At 48.5% G+C, this 10,018-nt stretch overlaps 1 long non-coding RNA gene across 1 annotated transcript; it reads right to left on the reverse strand.

Annotated features, from left to right (window-relative positions):
• Positions 1 to 528: 528 nt before the first annotated feature.
• LOC147370044 (uncharacterized) lies at positions 529 to 4,344 on the reverse strand. Its single transcript, XR_015168351.1, has 2 exons — positions 4,068 to 4,344; positions 529 to 1,906 (listed from the first exon to the last, which is right to left on the reverse strand). It is a non-coding gene; the product is annotated as an uncharacterized LOC147370044 (long non-coding RNA).
• Between the last annotated feature and the right edge of the window lie 5,674 nt (positions 4,345 to 10,018).

Here is a 10,018-nt window from a genome sequence, read left to right on the forward strand (position 1 = left end):
AATACTGGAGTGGGTTGCCATGCCCTCTTCCAAGGGATTTTCTGGACCCAATCTCCTGCATTCTAGGTCAGTTCTTTTGCTGCTGAGCCACCCCTTAAAAGTCTAGCCTCATTCAAATGATAATTTATGTACTTAGAATGCCATTTCTAGCCTTGGTCTTCTGCATACTTCACAGCTGGTCAGAGTGTGGTGACCCCTTTGTTTTCAAAGGAAACTTCATGTTCACATTCCCTCTACAGGGGTTAGTAGAGGAAGACAAGAAAACAGTCCGCTGGTATTTCTGGCAGTTAATGGGAAAAAAAAAAGTTTCCTCCTATGTATATCACAATAGGTAATTTAATTAGTACACAGAGAGGAAAGGGTTTGCTACTTCATACTCCTATAGTTTTTTCTTAACACCATGAAATTAAAGGCATGCCAGTGTTCATGGTATTCCTGATTACTTTCAAATAAGCAATGCAGTATATTATTTCTTTTATGTGCTTTTATAGCACATGCTGTGCAAGATAATTGACTCCATGACTGATGTCTGTATTTCAGAGGAAAATTTATTTGTGAAAGAACAAACATATATTACTAATTTAACATGAGGCTATTCATTAAGTGGCCCACAAGGTACTTTTTGACGACTTTCAAATTGAAATTAATATTTTTTCTCTTGTCATTCTGAATGTGCATAAGCAAAGTTGACTGCTTGATACAACCAATTTGAAGCTTGTTATACCATTTAGATGTACCTTTCTGTTCTCAATAAAAGTTGGGAACTCTTAGATTTTATTGGAAGCGCTGTGTAATGAGGAAGGGTGCATTTTTATTTCTTTTCAGGGAAACCTACAGGCCAGCACATTCCTGCAACTGCCCAGGTTGAGTTTTGACCACTGGACCCAACTTTACAATGAAATGACTCCCGGAAAAGTCTAAAAATAAGGAGTATGAGAAAGATTCTCCATGGATCTTCATTTACTCTGTTACTTGTGCCCAAAATTCTTTTCCAAGACCAGCAGTTGTAGGCACCAGCATCTGAAGACCCTGACTCTTTGCTGTGAGGGGGGCTGCCTCAGAGAACCGGCAGGGTTCGGTGGCCAATACTGCTGTGAAGGTCAACTGAGGAAGCGGGAGGTTTATGGACAAATGTCCATCTGCACCAACTTTTAACACAGCCTGAGACCAATTCTGCTGCAGACAAATGAACTCGCTCAGCTTCTTCTTTTTTTTTTTTTTCCCTACCAGAATTTTTCCCGGGGGAAAACAGGACTCTTTATCCCCACTAGCTGCCTGGACATTTTTCACAAGATTGTATGTATTCTTTATATAAAATTACGATAACTACTACATACAGGGGGATTACCATATTCAGAAAGGATGTACATGGCATAAGGTTCCATTTCAGAGAGGATGTTTCTTCTAGTGAGAAGAGAAAGAACAACTTTATACAGGTCTCTTTGAGCCTCTTGAACTTTCAAAAGCTTACCCTTTTGGACACTACAGGAAACAAGAGAAGGAAAGGAGATTTTACAATTAAATAGGAAGCAGTCTTTCCAAAAAAAAAAAAAACTGGGACACTAAGGATCAGTTTTACGATGATGCTTCTAGAGCGCAAAAGTGGACCCCAGGCAAGCGGTTCCCGGAGGCTGGGACAAAGGAGTCTTCTCCTCACTTTTGAAGTGGGGCTGGCAGCTGGCTCACTAAGTACATGCCAGGCTTCAGCGATCAGTGGCTGGACTGTGTACAACCAGCAACGCCCTGAGGCTGGAACCCTCTGGCATCCAGACTTGGTGGTGGCTTCCTCGGGCACACTGGCTCCCTATGAGCGCAGCTGAAGCCGTGGCAGGGTCTAGTAGGACCTCAAGGGTGTCAGAGAAGGCTGCCCAGAGGTAACATTGGAGCTGTTGTCCCAAACGTCCTCCTACATTTTAAAGTAAAAATGTGGTCAACCCATTGGACAGGAAAATGACCTTGACACTACAAATGCACTGAACTTAAGAATAACAACCACTACAAACTTAGGACTCCAGTCCCTCCCCATTTCCTTCTTTTCTCACCTAGACTGACTTATTTAAGGCAGGGGTGGGGGGGGGGGAATCCCAACTCCTTGCTTCAGTTAATAACTCAGGGCAGAGGAGACAAAAAAGTGTCTTCAGTTCAGTCGCTCAGTTGTGTCCGACTCTTTGCGACACCATGGACTGCAGCACGCCAGACCTCCCTGTCCATCACCAACTCCCGGAGTTTACCCAAACTCATGTCCATCGAGTCCGTGATGCCATCCAACCATCTCATCCTCTGTCATCCCCTTCTCCTCCTGCCTTCAATATTTCCCAGCATCAGGGTCTTTTCCGAGTCAGTTCTTCGCATCAGGTGGCCAAAGGATTGGAATTTCAGCTTCAGCCATCAGTCCTTCCAATGAACACCCAGGACTGATCTCTTTTAGGATGGACTTGTTGGATCTCCTTGCAGTCCAAGGGACTCTCAAGAGTCTTCTCCAACACCACAGTTCAAAAGCATCAATTCTCCGGCTCTCAGCTTTCTTTATAGTCCGGGAGGCAAAGGCAATGGCAAAGTGCGGCTCTTGAGTTAAAGGCGTCTGTTAATTTGTGTGTGTCTCTGGTGGGTGGGGAGTCAGTAATGCACAGCGTCTGGCTGCTGCTGCTACTGCTGCTAAGTCGCTTCAGTCGTGTCCGACTCTGTGCGGCCCCATAGATGGCAGCCCACCAGGCTACCCCATCCCTGGGATTCTCCAGGCAAGAACACTGGAGTGGGTTGCCATTTCCTTCTCCAATGCATGAAAGTGAAAAGTGAAAGTGAAGTCGCTCAGTCGTGTCCGACTCTTCGCGAGGCTACTTGGATATAAACCCTTCCGACTGGAACATTCCAGATCCCTGGCGCCCAGTTTTGTCCTGCTTTGGTGGAGGGTGGGGTGGGGGGAAAGGGGTTGATTCCTGGGTTCCGTGTCTGCAGTTTAGGGGCGAACGTGGTCATAGAGTGTGCGCTTGGCGTCGTGCGGGATGAAAAGAGTTTCGGAAAAAAAAAAAAAAAAAAGGATGGACAGAAGTGGGAAGCCACGCTAGGCAAGGGCTCCCCGCTAAGGCCAGGGGTGCGGGGAGGGACTGCGCGAACCAGGTGGCCAGGCACGTGCACGGGAAAGGAGACTGCACTTTTCCCGCAGGGTCCACCCGGTGGCCCCGGTTCGCCGGTTCCGCGCACTTTCTGGCAAGAGTCCCTAACCCGGGGCGGGAGGAGGAGGGCGAGGGGGTCCTGAACTCTTTCGGGAACAGTCGTCCCAGCCCGGAGCCGGGCGAAAGGAGCCAGTCGGACATTTTCCGCGGCCTCGCTCCGGGCAGCCGGCCCGGCCACCTCGCCTGGCGGCTCCTCGGGCCTCCGGAGCCTCTCGGTCGCGGCCTTGACCCCTCTTCGTGCCCCGGGCGGGAGCCCCGGGTGGCCGCCGCCTCCGGGCCCCGCGTAAGTGCGAACCCCCGGGACGGAGGCCCCCGCGGGGAGACCCCAGGGACGCGGCGCGCGACCGCGCGGGGACCGCGTTCCGCAACCCTCTGCGCGCGGGAGGACAGGCGCGGGGCGGGCCCGGGAGCCGCTCCCCGGAGCGGAGTGCGCGCGGCGGGCGGAGTCACCGGGAGCCCCCGCCGCCCCCGCCGCCGCCGCGCGCTCGGCCTGTCCCCGCCCCGGGTGCCGGAGCCTCGCGACGAACTCCGCCCGCCGCTCGCGCTTCCGTCCCGGGCTGCGCCCGCCGCCGCGCAGGTGGGTGCCGCGGCCGCCGACGGGCGCGCGGGGCGCGGGCGCGGGTGGGGGCGTGGGAGGGGGCCCGGGAAGTTGTGCGGATGCCCGCGGGCGCCCGGAGCCCGCTGTCTCGGCTGCCCGCGCGCGCAGGCGTGGGTTTCCACCCGGGCTGCTCGGGGGTCGAGGGGGGGACCTGGCACCGCGCCCAGGGAGGGTCTCGGGGACCGAGCGCGCCTCGCAACCCCTGCGAGCCCCCCCAACTTCTCCGCCCAGCCCTCGGCACCCCTGTGAGCCGAGGCCGTGGGCGAAGGGTCACCCTCCTATCCGGGGCTCCTCACCTTCGTGCTTCTCCTGGCGCCCTCGCCCCTCTGTGGGTGAGGTAGTTCTTTCGCCCTTTTCTGCCCCCCCACCCCCCCAACTTGGAGAGCTCTCCCTGCTGGTGAGAAAGGCTCCCCGGTTCCCGGATCGCCACTCCCCCTCCACCCGTCCCTCGCCCCGAACTGGCTTCGGGTGGAAGCGCGGGGCTCAGCCCAGTGGCTGCCAGAGGTGCCCGGGTGTGGGCGAGAGCCGGGAAGCGGTGGAAATTCCCTGCGCTCTGGTCTTTCGTCCTTGCCCAGCTCCGCACGCCTTCCTGCCCGTTTTCTGCCAGCCGGAGAGGATAACACACCCGCGAAGGGTGATTGCAGAAGCGGGATGGAAAGTAACCACAGCTCGGATACTTGGAAACTAGGCAATGAAGCCTGCTTCTAAGTCTCCTTCCCATCAAGGTGGCCTTGGGACGCGACCTTTTCTGGACATCCTGTGCTCTCATCTGTAAAACGTGGGTCCGCTTTGTCCACTGCTGAGGGTCGGTGTGAGGATCCAGTTGGATGATCTAGGTGTGTTACTTGATTTTGAGCCACGGTCTCTGGTCTCCTGGATGTCCTGTGTTCCAGTTATCTGAGTTCAGGTCCTTCAGCTAAGACAAGATTGATTATATGTCCCTGACTGCTCTGGGTAAAAACTCGTGTTTCTGGGTCTGATATTTAGTGTTCCGAATTGAAATCATCTCTTCCTCACCCAAAGGTGCAGAGCTATGGATCTTACATATTTCCTCTGTGGTCATAGGATTTCAAATAACAGAAGGTTGTTATTGGCACACGTCTTTGGAAATAAGTTCTGTGCTGGCTTAGGCTGCTTGACATCTTTAAAACCTCTTTTTTCCATCTTAGGTGCAAATTTAAATTTGATTTTAATTTTAACAGTTCAGGAAGTAGACCTATTTTAGTAAAGTAAGTTCAGAATTTAGCTCAAACAACCTACATGTGCACTGTCATTTGTAAAATTTCTGTTTAAAATCACAGGCACAGGAAGCATTGTTAGCACCATTCTTATTTATGAAGAAAGCAGTTAAAAGGCCTAAGAAGTCAGCTTTAGACTTGAGGTTCAATAGCTGTGGCCCGTTGTTCATGAATTCCTGATTTAATAGGCATTTCATGAGTTCCTGTATTGTGCAGTGCATTGTGCTGTGTGCTTTTAAGTATAGCCATGCCAAAACCTTGATTGTGTGGATGACAACAAACTGTGGAAAATTCTTAAAGAGACAGGAATATCAGACCACCTGACCTTCCTCCTGAGAAATCTGTATGCAGGTCAAGAATCAAAAGTTAGAACCGGACATGGAACAACACATTGGTTCCAAATTGGGAATGGAGTACGTCAAGGCTGTATATCGTCACCCTCCTTATTTAACTTATATGCAGAGTACATCATGCAAAATGCTGGGCTGGATGAAGCACAAGCTGGAATCAAGATTGCTGGGAGAAATATCAATAACCTCGGATACACAGATGATACCACCCTTATGGCAGAAAGTGAAGAAGAACTAAAGAGCCTCTTGATGGAACTGAACTGGAAGAAGAGAGTGAAAAAGTTGCTTAAAGCTCAACATTCAGAAAATTAAGATCCTGGCATCCAATCCCATCACTTCATGGCAAATAGATGGGGAAACAATGGAAACAGTGTCACACTTTATTTTTTTGGGCTCCAAAATCACTGCAGATGGTGATTGCAACCATGAAATTAAAAGATGCTTACTCCTTGGAAGGAAAGTTATGACCAACCTAGATAGCATATTGAAAAGCAGAGACATTACTTTGCCAACAAAAGTCCCTGTAGTCAAAGCTATGGTTTTTCCAGTAGTCATGTATGGATATGAGAGTTGGCCCATAAAGAAAGCTGAGCACCAAAGAATTGATGCTTTTGAACTGTGGTGTTGGAGAAGACTCTTGAGAGTCCCTTGGACAGCAGGGAGATCCAAGCAGTCCATCCTAAAGGAAATCATTCTGAATATTCATTGGAAGGACTGATGCTGAAGCTGAAACTCCAGTACTTTGGCCACCTGATTCAAAGAACTGATTCATTAGAAAAGACCTTGATGCTGGGAAGGATCAAAGGCGGGAGGAGAAGGGGATGACAGAGGATGAGATGGTTGGATGGCATCACCGACTCAGTGGACATGAGTCTGAATAAACTGTGGGATTTGGTAATGGACAGGGAGGCCTGGCGTGCTGCAGTCCATGGGGTTGCAAAGAGTCGGACACAACTAGTAACTGAACTAACTGATAGAATATATTCCTTGCCCTAGAGAAACTTTCAATCTAACTTAAATACTAATACTTTTATTTCATATTTTATATAAATATCATATATTCTAATAACTACATATGGCAGTGTAGTCAAGAATACATTACTGAAGGCCCTTTAAGACCACTTTTTGGTGAGTATACTCAATAGATTGGAAGCAATAAAGTTAAGCCAGTGTTTTCTGAAATAAAATTTCAAGTGCTTCTACATCACCAAATGGGAGCCATCCTCGGAAATAAAATCTATATTTTTAGAATGAAAGCTCAGAAAAGCATCCATATATGTATACGTAGTAATAAATGTTTAAAACTCTTAAAAAGCCTTTCTCTTCTCCAGGAGCTCTTCCCAACCCAGGTATCGAACCCAGGTCTCCCACATTGCTGGCAGATTCTTTACCAACTGAGCCACGGGGGATCCCATTAAAAACTGTAGAAATTTCAGTTCTAACTTTAGTCAGTTAGTGAATCTATGATGTCCATATACAATTTTTTCTCAAGTCCTTGAGAAAAGAAATTATAATGCCTAGGAAAAAAATATAGAGATTGAAATAAGTTGAAACTTGAACACTTTGTGGCCTGGTGGGCCCTGGATTGGTTCTAGAATTTGGCTTAAAAAGTTACAAGATTTGGAAAAAAAAAAAAGGTTGCAAGATTCTTAGTGAGACATTTTTAAAGAAACCATTTAAAGAAGGTTTGACTTGGTGCAAAGAAGGGGCAGGAATTCCACCTGGAAAAACCAGACGGACCATCACGTTGTATTTGGTGTGACTTGGTGACATTTCTGATTCTTTTCCTGCTCCTTGGAAGAATTCATCCATCTGCAGGATATGTGTAGAATTTCATAGACATGACCTACCAGTACTTGGCTTTGAGTGGAGAAGGAAATGGCAACCCACTCCAGTATTCCTCCTGGAGAGTCCTATGGACAGAGGAGCCTGGTGGGCTACAGTCCATAGGGTCACAAAGAGTCCGACACGAATGAGCGACTAAGCCACCACCACCGCTCGGCTTTGAGAGCTTGTGCTCAGCTCACACAGGGAGACAAGGTGGGTTTCTGGGCAGCCTGAGGAATATGAAGTTAACTTTACGCTTTACGCTTGGCCTTATTGCTCAGTACCTTTATTTTCCTATTTGTGACCTGAGGTTAAAGATTGTGTCACTGCCCTGGATCTGTGTGATTTGGTGTAATGGTCATAAAGCCAGAAAGCTTCTTGTGCATGTAAGAACTTTCTCTTGCCTTTTAACTCCTTCAGCCAGTAAAAGCTGATTGTGAAAAGCATGTACAAATAGCCAAAGAGAAGGGCTGTCTGCATTATGTTGCTAGTTGGTGGCCTGTGCTCTCAAGTCTCTTGAGAGTTCAGTTCAGTTCAGTTGCTTAGTCGTGTCCAACTCTTTGCAACCCCATGGACCGCAGCACGCCAGGCCTCCCTCTCCATCACCAACTCCCAGAGTTCACCCAAACTCATGTGCATTGAGTCGGTGATGCCATCCCACCATCTCATCCTCTGTCATCCCCTTCTCCTCCCACCTCCAGGAGAGAAGTTGGCATCATCTTATCTCTACAGTTTACTGTGCTGATGTAGAGAATAAGAGCTTCTTCTTAGCCAAGGTTGAACAGCTAATGCCAGGAGTAGAGCTATACTTTCAACAGCCTGAAAATAGTTCTCTGGTTTGTCTTTACCACACGTGGTCTCTTATCATCCAGGGCGCACCAAAAATCGCACATTTATAAATTGTGTATGGTTAAGAATTTTGGCTTTGGGGTTTTGATGGGCCTGGGTTTGAGTCCCACCAGGCATTTACCAGTCTTGTAACCCTGGGTCAGTTACTTAATCTCCTAAGTTATTAGTTTCCTCATCTGCCAGATAGTAATAAAGGAAGTACTTAGCTCAAAGGGCTACTGTAAGGATTAAATGAACTAATCAATGTGAAGTGCTTATTAGCACATTGCCTGTTACTTGTTTCATCCCTATTACGCAGGTAGTTATTTCAGTTTTCTGGGGGGAGGAGAATGACAATTCAGAGGTCCAAAGTTTTAAAATAAATAAGTGCATAAAAATATGAATACATCGCCACCTTCAGTATTTTGAATTAGCCATTCCCAATGGCTTTATTAATTTATTCAACAAGGGTTTATTGAGCTCCTACTATGCATTGGGCCTTCGTAGGCACTGGCATGCAATGGGATACAAGCCAGTTAGTGTCACTCTCTTAGGACCTAAAAGTCTGGGGCAGGGTACAGACTTGTAAACAGAAAATCACAGTCTTGGGTGATTGGTGTGTGGAGTAATACAGAGACCCACAGACGACAGACAGGATGATAGTGGATGGGTGTGGATGGGTGTCATACAGTGGATCGCCTGATCCTAACTGGGGTTGGTGGTGGTCCGGGAAGACTTCCCGTCTTCACCTGGAGAGTGAGTGATAGTCCGCGACTGAAGAAGTTGGAGGACTGAAGAGTGTCCCAGACCAAGGCGAACACAGCCCGATGCTTGGAACCGAAGTCAGGTGGATAATGTACAAGCATAAAGAGGGGAGAGCTGGAGCGGCGTGGCAGCCAGAGAACCCAGGCTTCGTCTAAAGGGTTCAGTAGAAACTCAACTGCAGCCCAGCGTTGTCAGGTTGGGACGCAGCCAACTGTTGCCAGACGCCCTGATTTTTAAAGAGGAGCTTAATATTCATATTTCATAAATGTGAAATGGCCGAAATGTTTTTAAAACTTATCGTGGGGGCCATAAACAGACGCATTTTGTAGTTGGTATTCAACCCGGGGCCACCCCTGTATGGCCTGCCTTTTAGGGAATGAGAGAAGTTTAGTGCGGCTAAAGGAAAGCATCTTAGAAGAGGCGATGGAAGAGCCCGTAGGTAGGGGCAGACCTGCTTCCTTCAGGGCCTCGTGGCGCTGGCTGAGGAGGGCTGGCTTCATCCCGAGCGCGGCGGATGACCCGGAAGGCTGGACCGAGAGCGCTGATGAGGTTTGTGTTTACGAGGTGCATTCGGGCTGTTTCTGCGTGTGTGCGCGTGCGCGCGTGTTCCATCACTCATTCAGGTCTGACTCTCTGCAACCCTATGGACGATAGCCCGTCCATGGGATTTCCTAGGCAAGAAGATGAGTGGGTTGTCATTCCTACTCCAGGGGATTTTCCTGACCGAGGGATCGAACCCACGTCTCCTGTGTCTCCTGCGTTGGCAGGCAGATTCTTTTTTACCACTGTGCCACCTGGGAAACCCCTATTCCAGCTACTGTATGGAAAAATGCCTGGGAAGAGGCTGTAGTGATAACTGTTTCTAGAGCTGTCACAGTGGTGCTATTAAGAAATCCGTCTTGGGGCTGGTGCACTGGGACGACCCAGAGGGATGGTACGGGGAAGGAGGAGGAAGGAGGGTTCAGGTTGGGGAACACGTGTATACCTGTGGTGGATTCATGTTGATATATGACAAAACCAATACAATATTGTAAGTTAAAAAATAAAATATATATATATATATATAAAAAGAAGTCTGTCTAGAAGCAGACACTCAAGCAGGATTGGAGAGAGATGGGTAGATTGCAGAGATGCGTTTGAACTTCTACTGTTGGGAAATAGCTCTCCCTTAGTCCCTCAGGTGTCCACACATCTTGTGAGCAGAGGCGCTGACTGTTTTCATTCCAGACTATCTTTTCA

This window comes from Bos grunniens, chromosome 7 (assembly GCF_055505025.1).
Source record: "Bos grunniens cultivar Pamir isolate PY7600 chromosome 7, Bosgru_T2T1.0, whole genome shotgun sequence".
Taxonomy (NCBI): Eukaryota; Metazoa; Chordata; class Mammalia; order Artiodactyla; family Bovidae; genus Bos; species Bos grunniens.